Source organism: Geotrypetes seraphini, chromosome 2, assembly GCF_902459505.1.
Source record: "Geotrypetes seraphini chromosome 2, aGeoSer1.1, whole genome shotgun sequence".
NCBI classification, from domain to species: Eukaryota; Metazoa; Chordata; class Amphibia; order Gymnophiona; family Dermophiidae; genus Geotrypetes; species Geotrypetes seraphini.
The window spans coordinates 36,139,224-36,152,104 of NC_047085.1; the positions used below are offsets into that span (position 1 = coordinate 36,139,224).

General features: G+C 47.1%; 1 protein-coding gene across 1 annotated transcript in view; it reads left to right on the plus strand.

Annotated features, from left to right (window-relative positions):
* The window catches only part of CYRIB (CYFIP related Rac1 interactor B), a 418,393-nt gene that overhangs the window by 233,703 nt on the left and 171,809 nt on the right, over positions 1-12,881 (plus strand). The gene's annotated exons all lie outside the window — the stretch shown is intronic.

The window sequence follows — 12,881 nt, forward strand, 5'->3', positions numbered from 1 at the left end:
CCCACCTGCACAAGTGGGCGGAGCTACAAACAAAATCAAATTTCACCCATTCATGTCAATGGAAAAAATGTAAAAAGCTGCCATTCTCACTGTGACCAATTTGGACGAAACTTGGTATGCAGATCCCTCACTACCTGGGGTGATATGTTCTGGGGGTCTCGCGGCCCACCTGCACACGTGGGCGGAGCTACAAACAGAAAATCAGATTTCACCCATTCAAGTCAATGGAAAAAATGTAAAAAGCTGTGGGACCGATTTGAACGAAACTTGGTATGCAGATCCCTCACTACCGGGGGTGATATGTTCTGGGGGTCTCGCGGCCCACCTGCACACATGGGCGGAGCTACAAACAGAAAATCTGATTTCACCCATTCAAGTCAATGGGAAAAATGTAAAAAGCTGTGGGACCGATTTGAACGAAACTTGATATGCAGATCACTCACTACCTGGGGTGATATGTTCTGGGGGTCTCGCTTCCCACCTGCACACGTGGGCGGAGCTACAAACAGAAAATCAGATTTCACCTATTCATGTCAATGGAAAAAATGTAAAGAGCTGCCATTCTCACAGTAATTCAAAAACGGCTTGACCGATTTGACCGAAACTTGGTATGCAGATCCCTCACTACCTGGGGTGATATGTTCTGGGGGTCTCGCGGCCCACCTGCACACGTGGGCGGAGCTACAAACAAAATCAGATTTCACCCATTCATGTCAATGGAAAAAATGTAAAAAGCTGTGGGATCTCCAGTTATTTTACTTAGCAACCTTGACCCACCAAAACTTTGCAATGGCACAAGGCTTTGTGTAAAGAGGTTACTGTCCAATATAATTGAAGCGACTATCTTAACCGGAAAGGAACAAGGTGAAACCGTATTTATCCCGCGGATACCACTTATTCCAACAGATCTTCCTTTTCAGTTTAAGAGATTGCAAATTCCAGTGAGACTTGCATTCTCTATCACAATCAACAAATCACAAGGACAGACTATTACATACTGTGGAGTGGATTTAAGATCCCCCTGTTTTTCCCATGGACAACTCTATGTTGCTTGCTCAAGGGTGGGTTCACCCAAGAATGTATATGTTCTTGCTCCTGGAGGTGAAACTAAAAATGTTGTTTATAATCAAGTTTTGTGTTAGTAATATTTCACATTATTATTTGAATATTGTACTTTTTATAAAGCTGTAAAAAAATAATTTATTTCACCACTATAAAGTATCTTTTTTTGAATCCATTTACAGTGTTATTGCTATAATTAAATACCCGTGCAACGCCGGGGCATCAGCTAGTAGTTTATAAAACTTTCCTTTAACAGTTAAAAGGAAAGATATATAAACTATAAAGAGTTTTACCTTATGCAAAATTGTCATTTCTTTAATAAGACATTAACTATTTTATCCCAGGACAAGCAGGCAGCATATTCTTAACACATGGGTGACGTCACCGACGGAGCCCTCGGTACGGACCTTTTTAACTAGAAGTTTCTAGTTGGCCGCACCGCGCGAGTGCCTTCCCGCCCGACGTAGGAGTGCGTGGTCCCCAGTTTCTTCGTTTCCGCGGAGCGAAGAAGACGCGTGTGTTTTTTCAACGGCCGTTGAAACCACTTTTTGCCTTCCCGCTCGCGCTTTTTTCCATTTTTTATCTTCCTTTGCCTTCGGGTTTCTTTTTTCTTTGCTTTGTAAAAAAAAAAAACTTTGCTTTTTTCCCCTTTTTTCGTTTTGCCCCGGCGGGGCCTGTTGCCATTATACAGGCCTCGGGGTTCGATTTTGCGGAGGCCGTTTTCCCCTTCATGCCCCCGCAGGTCGGTTTTAAAAAGTGCCAGCGGTGTGCACGCCCGATCTCCCTCACTGACCCACACAATTGGTGTTTGCAGTGTTTGGGTCCGGAGCATCGGGCGGACTCCTGCACCCGCTGTGCCACTCTTCAAAAGAGAACCCTTAAAAACCGAAGAATTCAACAAACTCTCCTCTTCGGCACCGGGTCGGCGATGGACTTCTCGACATCGACAACGGTACCACAGAAATCGGCACCGTCTACCTCGACACCGCCCGACCCCACATCGGCGTCTCTGGCGCCAGGTAAGCCGGCTAAGAAGCCTTCCTCTTCCCTCGAGCGCCCTCCTACTACGGTGGCGACGCCGACCTTGCCGGCATCGCACCGGTCCCGCAAGCGCTCCGCCCCGATCTCGGTGAGTGCCTCGTCATCGGCCTCCTCATCGCCGGGGCGTGGAGCGGCATCTAAGGAACCGAAGAAAAAGAAAGCGGTTCCGATGCCACCCCTAGATGACCGTATCTCGGCCATCTTAAAGGCTCAACTCCAGGAACAATTGCAGCAGCAGCTCAAACACCTGTTGCCCACTATCCTGGCACCGCTCCTTCCGGTACCAGACCGGCCCGAGCCCCGTACCGAGCCCCCGGTATCCACCCCTTCGGTACCCATCAATACTTCCATGCCGATTCTTTCGGCTGAGCAGCTTCATGCCCATCCAGTGGTGCACTCCCATACCACATCGGATCCTCCTCGGCACCAAGCAGTGCGTCATTCTTCCCGGGACCGGGATCGACGCCGGTCTTCCTCTCCTGGTACCGTTTCGGTGCGTTCTGGAAAATCTTTATCCAAGACCCGCCATACCTCACCTTCCACCCCGGTGTCTCGACATGCACCAGAGGTCCGGGACCCTGACTTATGGGAGGAAACCCCTCTCGGTACCGAGGAGGATCCCTCCTCATCTGAGGAGGACCCGTCGGCACCCGATGCCACCTCCAAACCGGAGCAGTCCTCATTTTCTAAATTTCTGAGGGAAATGTCTGCAGCCCTGTCCCTTCCTTTAGAATCTGACTCAAAGAAGTCTCAAGCCTTCCTGGAGGCTTTAGATTTCGAACAGCCTCCTAAAGAGTTCCTCAAGCTCCCCGTGCATGACATCCTACGGGAGACCTTTTACAAAAACTTAGAGAATCCCCTTACGGTACCGGGGGCTCCGCGTAAACTGGACAACCTCTATCGAGTCATCCCTATTCCAGGGTTCGACAAGTCTCAATTGCCCCATGAGTCCCTTCTTGTTGAATCCACCTTGAAAAAGACTCAGGGCTCCAGTGTCTATGCCTCTACCCCTCCTGGCAGAGAGGGTAATACCATGGACAAGTTTGGCAAGAGGCTCTACCAGAATGCCATGCTGGCCAACAGGGCGAACAACTATTCCTTTCATTTTTCGTTCTATATGAAACATTTGGTCCAACAGCTGTCTGCCCTTCAAAAGTACCTGCCGGAGCGCAAGGTCCCGCTGTTCCAACAGCACATCTCTGGCCTTCTTCAGCTGCGCAAGTTTATGGTCCGCTCGATATACGACTCATTCGAGCTCACCTCCCGTGCCTCTGCCATGGCCGTTGCCATGCGCCGCTTGGCCTGGCTGAGAGTCTCCGACCTGGACATCAACCACCAGGACCGTCTAGCCAATGCCCCCTGTCTCGGGGATGAACTTTTTGGAGAGTCACTGGATTCCACCACCCAGAAACTCTCCGCCCATGAAACAAGGTGGGACACCCTGATCAAACCAAAAAAGAAGGCTCCGCCTGCCCGACCTTATCGACCTCAGTCATCTTATCAGCGCAGGTTCTCAGCCAGGCCACTCAATCCGCCTCCTCAACAACCTCGGCGGCCCCGTCAACAGCAGCACCATGCCCAGGCTCGTTCTCAGGCCACTCAACCCTCCAAGCCTCTTCAGCCTGCTAAGCAATCCCAGCCCTTTTGACTCTTCTCTCCAGGGCATAGCCAGTCATCCACCCTCGCTACCTCTTCCACAACCAATCGGAGGTCGTCTCACCATATTCTCCAGCCGTTGGGAGGTCATCACATCGGACCAGTGGGTCCTCAACATCATCCGCCACGGCTACTCTCTCAATTTCCAGACTCTTCCACCGGACAATCTTCCCGTAGAGTCTGCTTCACACTCATCTCAAACCCCCCTCCTCCTGAGGGAGGTTCAATCCCTCCTCCTTCTCAATGCCATCGAAGAAGTACCTCCAGATTAAAGGGGTCAGGGATTCTACTCCCGCTACTTCCTGGTACCCAAAAAGACGGGAGACCTCCGTCCCATTCTCGATCTCAGGGACCTCAACAAGTGTCTGGTCAAGGAGAAGTTCAGAATGCTCTCCCTTGCCACGCTCTACCCTCTTCTTTCTCAACACGACTGGCTATGTTCCCTGGACCTCAAAGAGGCCTACACTCACATCTCCATCAATCAGAATTCTCGCCGCTACCTGCGGTTCCAGGTGCTGCACCACCACTATCAGTACAAGGTGCTACCGTTCGGCCTCGCTTCCTCACCCAGGGTCTTCACCAAGTGCCTTATAGTAGTGGCGGCCTTTCTCAGGTCTCACAACCTCCAGGTGTTCCCCTATTTGGACGATTGGTTGGTGAAAGCACCTACGTCTCAACTTGTGCTACAGGCTACTCATCACACCATCTCTCTCCTCCACCTCCTGGGGTTCGAGATCAACTACCCCAAGTCGCATCTGCTTCCCACCCAGCGACTTCAGTTCATTGGAGCAGTTCTGGACACCACACTAATGAGGGCTTTTCTCCCCTCCGATCGTCAGCAAACCCTGCTCCACCTCTGTCGTCAGGTGCTTCTGCATCCCTCCATTCCTGCCCGTCAGATGATGGTCCTCCTGGGTCACATGGCCTCGACGGTGCATGTCCTTCCTCTGGCACGTCTCCACCTTCGCACACCTCAGTGGACCCTCGCCAACCAATGGTCACAGACTACAGATCTTCTTTCTCATCCCATCTCTGTGACATCATCTCTTCAGCAATCTCTCCAATGGTGGTTGAACTCCTCAAATCTTTCCAGGGGTCTACTTTTTCATCTACCCCCTCACTCTATGATCATCACCACGGATGCGTCCCCCTATGCGTGGGGAGCTCACCTAGGAGATCTCCGCACCCAGGGACTTTGGACCCCACAGGAGCGTCGTCATCACATAAATTTCCTGGAACTCAGAGCCATGTTCTACGCCCTCAAGGCTTTCCAACATCTCCTCTGTCCTCAAGTCCTCCTCCTGTGCACAGACAATCAAGTCGCCATGTACTACATAAACAAACAAGGCGGCACCGGATCTCGCCCCCTTTGTTTGGAGGCTCTGCGCATCTGGACCTGGGCCACAGACCGCAATCTCTTTCTCAGGGCGGTATATATCCAGGGCGAACAGAACTCCCTGGCCGACAATCTCAGCCGCATCCTTCAACCTCACGAGTGGACGTTGGACCCTCCGACTCTGCTCTCCATCTTTGCTCGATGGGGCACGCCGCAGGTGGACCTCTTTGCAGCACCTCACAATCATCAACTGCCCCTCTTCTGTTCCAGACTCTTCTCTCCTCACCGTCTGTCCCCGGATGCATTCCTGCTCGATTGGAGGGACCGGTTCCTGTATGCCTTCCCTCCACTTCCTCTGATGTTGCGGACCTTGTCCAAGCTCCGCAGGGACAACGCCACCATGATTCTCATCGCCCCTCGGTGGCCTCGACAACACTGGTTCTCCCTCCTGCTCCAACTCAGCTCCAGGGAGCCCATTCCTCTTCCTGTGTTTCCTACTCTACTTACACAGCAGCATCAGTCTCTACTGCATCCCAATCTGTCTTCGCTCCACCTGACAGCTTGGTTTCTCTCGGGCTGACCTCTCCAGAGAATCTATCTCAGCCGGTCCGCCTCGTCTTGGACGCCTCCAGGAAACCGGCCACCCTCCAATGTTACCATCAGAAATGGACCAGATTCTCCTCGTGGTGTCTCCGGCATCATCAGGAACCCACCTCCTTAGCGGTGGAAACTGTATTGGAATATTTGCTCTCGCTGTCCAACGCTGGCCTCAAAACTACCTCCATCAGAGTCCACCTCAGTGCCATCACTGCGTTTCATGAGCCTATCCTCGGAAAACCCCTCACGGCTCATCCTCTGGTTTCCAGATTTATGAGAGGGCTCTTCAATATCAAGCCGCCTCTCAAGCTTCCTCCTGTCGTCTGGGACCTGAATGTAGTTCTCTCAGCACTCATGAAACCTCCGTTTGAGCCTCTTGCCACAACTTCGCTCAGGCTTCTTACCTGGAAGGTACTTTTCCTAATTGCCATCACCTCTGCCAGGAGAGTTAGCGAACTGCATGCACTGGTTGCTGACCCACCGTTCACTGTTTTTCACCATGACAAGGTTGTTCTGCGTACCCACCCTAAATTCCTTCCCAAGGTGGTCTCGGCTTTTCACCTCAACCAGTCCATTGTGCTGCCCGTCTTCTTCCCTAAGCCTCACTCGCACCCTGGGGAACAGGCGCTGCACACGCTGAACTGTAAGCGTGCCCTTGCTTACTACCTTGATCGTACCAGAGCTCACCGTACATCCCCTCAGCTATTTTTGTCTTTCGATCCCAACCGTTTGGGTCGTCCTGTCTCCAAACGGACACTTTCAAATTGGCTTGCTGCCTGTATTGCATTCTGCTATGCTCGGGCCGGTCTCTCACTGGAAGGTGCTGTCACGGCCCACAGAGTCCGAGCTATGGCTGCTTCTGTAGCTTTCCTCCGTTCCACGCCCATCGAGGAAATCTGCAAGGCTGCCACTTGGTCCTCAGTTCACACGTTCACTACTCACTACTGTCTGGATGCCTTTTCCAGACGGGATGGTCACTTCGGCCAATCGGTGTTACAGAATTTATTTTCATGATGGCCAACCATCCCCCCTCCCTCTTTGTTAGCTTGGAGGTCACCCATGTGTTAAGAATATGCTGCCTGCTTGTCCTGGGATAAAGCACAGTTACTTACCGTAACAGGTGTTATCCAGGGACAGCAGGCAGATATTCTTACGTCCCACCCACCTCCCCGGGTTGGCTTCTTAGCTGGCTTATCCTAACTGGGGACCACGCACTCCTACGTCGGGCGGGAAGGCACTCGCGCACGCGCGGTGCGGCCAACTAGAAACTTCTAGTTAAAAAGGTCCGTACCGAGGGCTCCGTCGGTGACGTCACCCATGTGTTAAGAATATCTGCCTGCTGTCCCTGGATAACACCTGTTACGGTAAGTAACTGTGCTTTTTCTGCAGCCCTCCAAGTACTCTATATTTTCTGCAGCACTCACATTTAAAGTTTAATATCTTTTCTTTCTCAAAGCTGGCACATTTCAATCACTAAATTGAAAATAAAATCATTTTCCTACCTTTGTTTGGTAATTTCATCAGTCTCTGGTTGCACTTTATTCTTCTGACTGTGCATCCAATATTTCTTCCCTTCTTTCAGCCTCCTGTATGCTCCTCTCCTCCAGACCTCATTCCCTCCCCCAACTTTTTCTTTCTTTCTCTGTCTGTCTTTCTCTGATTCTGTGTCCCATTTTTTGCTTTGTTTCTGGCTCCCTGTCCCCCCCTTCTTTCTTTCTTTCTTTCTTCCTTCCTGCCCTCCCCATGCCAACGCCACCGGGGAATAGGCTGCTGCTGCCGCCATCGGGAACAGGCCGAGATCTCCATGCTTTTCTTCTCTCACGGGGCCGACCGCCCGACGTCAATTCTAACGTCGGAAAGGACGTTCCGGGCAGCCAGGCAGCGATTGGCTAGCCAGAACGTCCTCTCTACATCAGAATTGACGTCGGGCAGCGAGAGAAGCAGGGAGATCAAAGAGCACGGTGCCGGCCTGTTCCCCGATGGCAGCGGTGAGAAGGGAAGGGAAGCAGGTTGGGCACCACTGCTCTAGACGAGCCGCACTCTAGGGAGAACAATGGAGGGTGGCTAGCTGTGCGGACCGTTTTCCCCTTGGTACGCCACTGGAGCAGCAGCGTGTCTGGCCGGCTCGTTCCATTCAAAGCCGCGGGTGGCGGCTCCTTGCGAGATCCGCGCCTGCTTCTGAAGCCTCTCTGATGTTGTGATGTCAGAGAGGCTTCCGATGCAGGAGTGGATAGCGCAAGGAGCCGCCAACCCGCGGCTTTGAACGGAACAAGCCGGCCAGACACGCTGCTGCTCCAAAAAGAAGAGAATGGTCCAGACCGCGGGCCGCAAATAAAAACTGGAGAGCCACATGCGGCCCGTGGGCCGCGTGTTTGAGACCGCTGGCATAGTGTGACGCACAGATGCCAGATTAGATTAGAGACCATATCTTATTGGTTTCACCTGGCATTTGCAGCCAATCCTCTCTGGAACTACAATTATAGAATGTGTATTTCCCTTTCTTATATTATAACTTCTTGAACATGATTCTCAGCAGTCCAGTCAGTATATCTGCCTTGTTCAATTTGGCTTTGTGTTCTCTGTCTCTCCTGAATGTGTCTGCATGTGTGGAATTCTTGCTTCAAGGACATTGTTGCCAGTTTACTCTATAAGATCCGGCTGTCTGAATTGCAAGCTTATATCTTGAACTACCATGTTTCCCTGAAAATAAGACAGTGTCTTAGTTTAATTTTGAGTCCAAAAAATACACTAGGGCTTATTTTTGGAGAATGTCTTATTTTTTTCATGCAGAAACAAAAAGTGTCCCCTGACCCAGGAACGGGAAGAAGGGTAGAGGTAGCCGAACCAAAAGACTAGCCTCAAACTAATAATTATAAGTGTGAGTGGAAAACCCTCATCTCGCTATGGGAACAAGTCCCTAAAGCACCAGCTGCCACAATCAAAACCCAAAAAGGGTTTTACTTGTGAAACATCCCTGGGTTTCCCACCTAAATTTACTAGTGCACAAATGTGCTAAAAGTAAAAAGTGAAGTGAAATAATAAATTAAAAAATCACTAAGCAGTGAATTGGTTCGGCTATCTCTATCTCCCTTCCAGGGTCGAGGAGCATCCAGAATCACCCGGGCTGGCTCAGACACAAACAAGATCAAAAGAGACAAGAGTACTTAGCTTCTCCGATGATTCGGAGGGCAAAAAAACCAGCAACAAGTAAACCCGTCCAATGGGGCTCCGTTTCGAGGGGGAACCACCCCTCTTCCTCAAGAACTAGCTGTGTAATCCAATTGTGTTCTCAAATACCAGCCAAAGAGTAAAGAGTCTGGAATGAAAATGGCTCTTTTGCAGTCTTCCCCATTTGGGGTTTTTTGAATTGTTCATTGGAATTATTTTTTTCATATACAGTGAACATCTCTCCCTTCCTCTCCTCCACCCCAATCCTCTTTCCTTTTTCTCCCCCACATGTGTAGCATCTTTCCTCCCCTCTCACCCATCCCCCTTGTGCCTTTCCCCTGCAGCATCTTTCTATCCCTCCCTCCCTCCCTCCCCGCGCAGCAGAACCATGCTGACCCTCCCACCACAAAACCAACATACCTCCCTCCAAACAGCAGCACTTTAAATAGGCTGCTTTGTGGTCTTCTCCCACCAGGTCTTTCCCTCTGCTGCATCACTGCGAGACTGACATAACTCCCTCCAAACAGCAGCGTCGGCAGCACTCTAAACAGTCTGCGTCATGGCCTTCTCTGTGCTGCATTGCTGATGACATCATCAGTGATGCGGCAGAGGGTTGGGTTTACTGATGTAATTCAGATACATCCGGGGGTGGGTGGGTGGGGATGTATCTTTAGGGTGATCTTTAAGGTAATTGTGGGGGGGAGGGCATATATTGTTTTACTAATACTGATTGTATTTAAGTGTTTACTTATTATTTCTGATGTGAATATTGTGTTGCACTTTTTGTTAGTAATAAAGAATTTTTAAAAAAAAGGTTTTTTTGTTTGTTTTAAATGGTGTTTAAACTTAAGTTAGGTGCCTAAGAAAGCTACTTGCCAACACAATACATATTAAAACATCTTTAATATATTAAAAATTGGTTTAAACAAATTAAAAGTATATTAATCTCAATAAGCAAAAAGGCCCTTGTCTTCTTTCCAGAAATAAATGCCAAGAATTAGGTGGAAAAAAATCTATTAAGTCGTATACATGGGAAAGGAAAATGGAAGATAAAATCAAAGTAGAAGGATGAGCCAAGTTGAACCTCTTCATCAGCAGGCTGCAAGTCATCCAAAAATCTTTCTGCTCCCATAGCTAATTTACCCTTCCTTTTACAAAACAGCGAAAACGGTTTTTATCACAGGCCTGAACGCTGAATGCTCTGCATAGAGTTCCTATAAGTGTCAGGAGCAGCGCACAGCATTCAGCACGCCAGCCTACACTAAAAACTGCTTACGGTGGGGTTAGAAATTGAAACTGATATGAATAACCTTACATTTAGCAGAAAATATCAAGCATACAAAATCCTCTTATAAAACTTTCTTGAGTTTATTAAACACCTGCTGATGAGTGAAGTTCAGGTGAGAAATCCTGATAAAAATAAATTTGATTCTGATTAAGTCTTTCACGTAATCTGAAGCATTTTATCTTGAAAATAACACACTTATGCTATTTGTGGCTGTGGATTGCATCCTTCAAGTTTATTTAGTCTTGATATACTGCACATCATAGAGCAGTGGTTCCCAACCCTGTCCTGGAGGAACACCAGGCCAATTGGGTTTTCAGGCTAGCCCTAATGAATATGCATGAAGCAAATTTGCATGCCTATCACTTCCATCATATGCAAATCTCTCTCATGCATATTCATTAGGGCTAGCCTGAAAACCCGATTGGCCTGGTGTTCCTCCAGGACAGGGTTGGGAATCACTGTCATAGAGCATCTGTGCAGTTTACATACAATTAATTATGTTTGAAAAGTAAGAGAGTAAAGGGATAAAGATTGATTTATGAGAAAGAAGACCTAAAATAATTGATAGGGCATAAGATAAAAAGTATAAATAGTTTTTGAAGTCTAGTTAGGCTCTATGACAGTGAGTGGTGTGCCCAGAAGAGATGCCGGGTGTGCTACGAGAGATTCCAGAATTTTACTTTAATTTAAAAAAAATTCCCTTCATAAGTATACATTAGAATAGATGACATGTATGTCGCATACGCAAGAGTCTATCAATGTTATGAATGTCTGTGTGCATAAGGATACAACCGCTCAGACAAGCATCATTTGACGTGATTGGGCCCTTGAAAACTAATTGCAAGTGATTTTATTTTTTATGTAATAGTTATCCTAACTTGAGTAACAAAGCAATCAAGGCTTTGTTACTTTTTAGATCTTCTTATATTTGTGAACTTGGATTTTCAGCTCTGACAGAAATTAAATTAAAAAAACAGATGGTAGATGATAAAATGCGTGTTTGCTTGTCGACTATAAAGCCACATTTTGAGTTAATTTGCACTCAAAAACAAGCACATCCATCGCATTGATTAGCAGTTCTATTCTATCTACTTTAGTTTCACCATTGTTACAATTAGCTATACAAGGCTTAAAGAACTTAAAATAAATAACTCAAGTTTAATTTTTTTGTTAGTTTTGCAATTTTATAATTTCAATTATAATGTGCCATGAAAAACATTTGCTCTATTTCGTGTGCCAGAGCTAAAAATGTTTGAAACATGGTGCTCTATGATCTTGCACTGTGTTTGGTGCCAATCCCCCAAACCTTTGAGAACCATAAAACATGAAGACAAATTCTTATGTCTAATTCTCTCTAAATTATTCATTCTGTAAAATTTGGAGTGAATGAGTCATAGTTATAATCTGTATTGTGTATTTTTCACTCTAAATATCATGAACTCATGACTAGCATTACTCAGACTGTCTCCAACTTTGCGATCAGACTGGATATAGTTTTAGTGGCCACAATGGCCTTGACACTTGAGGCAATTTAGCTGCATGGCAAGTTGTTTACTGCTTATTCTCATCAGCTGTTCAGGTGAGCAACTTTTCATAAACATTTTTCTAGTATGTATTGATCTATTCAGATAACTGGGGTAGACCTTTTTCTCAAGTTGCTTAAGCATATTTTATTAAGGTTCATTGTAATGCAAAAGAGTTAAAACAATATTTTGTGGAGCCGGTAATATTTGAGATGTCATCTAGGAATGAACAGTTCAACAACTTCTAGTATTGCATCACGCAACACCTCAAACATATTTGTGATTTTAACTGACTCCTTTTAAAAATTCTGTCTTTAATATAAAAATCCTAATAAATAAATATATGCCTTTTATTATATTATAGTCCTTGGTCTGGTTCCTGCTGCACATATAATCAGGAAGTGTTGATGGGAGCAGGGAAGACTGGCTCTTGGGCAGGGACACATTTATGGCCTGATGGTCCCATTCTAGTTTTTGAAAACAAACAGGAGAAACTGCCTTCACATCGGTGAACAGCAAACAAAACAACAAAGGTGGCCAATTGGTATTCAGTCTCTTATATTATGATGGACTTGACACGATCGTGTTTCAGCCCACAGGGGCCTGCCTCGGGAATCTTCTTGTAAATCAAATCATACAATATCCACAGACTGTCCAACACATTCCTCTCCTTGGTGAGCTAACATATACTGCTGACTGCAGCTCAAGTTAACAATTAATCGCGGATAGCAGCAGACATTGTTAACTTGAGCTGCAGTCAGCAGTATATGTTAGCTCACCAAGGAGAGGAATGTGTTGAACAGTCTGTGGATATTGTATGATTTGATTTACAAGAAGACTCCTGAGGCAGACCCCTGCAGGCCGAAACACGATCGTGTTGAGCCCATCGTAATAAAAGAGACTGAACACCAATTGATCGCCTTCGTTGTTTTGTTTGCTGCTTCCCATTCTAGTTTTAACATCTTTTCTCCCCCTCCCTCTATGTGCATTGAAACATTTTGATAGCCAGACATAATGCAGCTGTCATTTTTGTCGGACGTTTTGTATACTTAAAGCTTTTCAGCTGTTTATGAAAATTCTGCCTATTCTCTCTTCCCTCTGCCAATGCATTCTGTGTGAAATTTAGCTTGGTGTAGTACTAATTTGCCATCATTTTGTGAAATGCTTGTGGAAAGGATTTTCTTCAGTTACAGCACATCTGGTAAAGTAG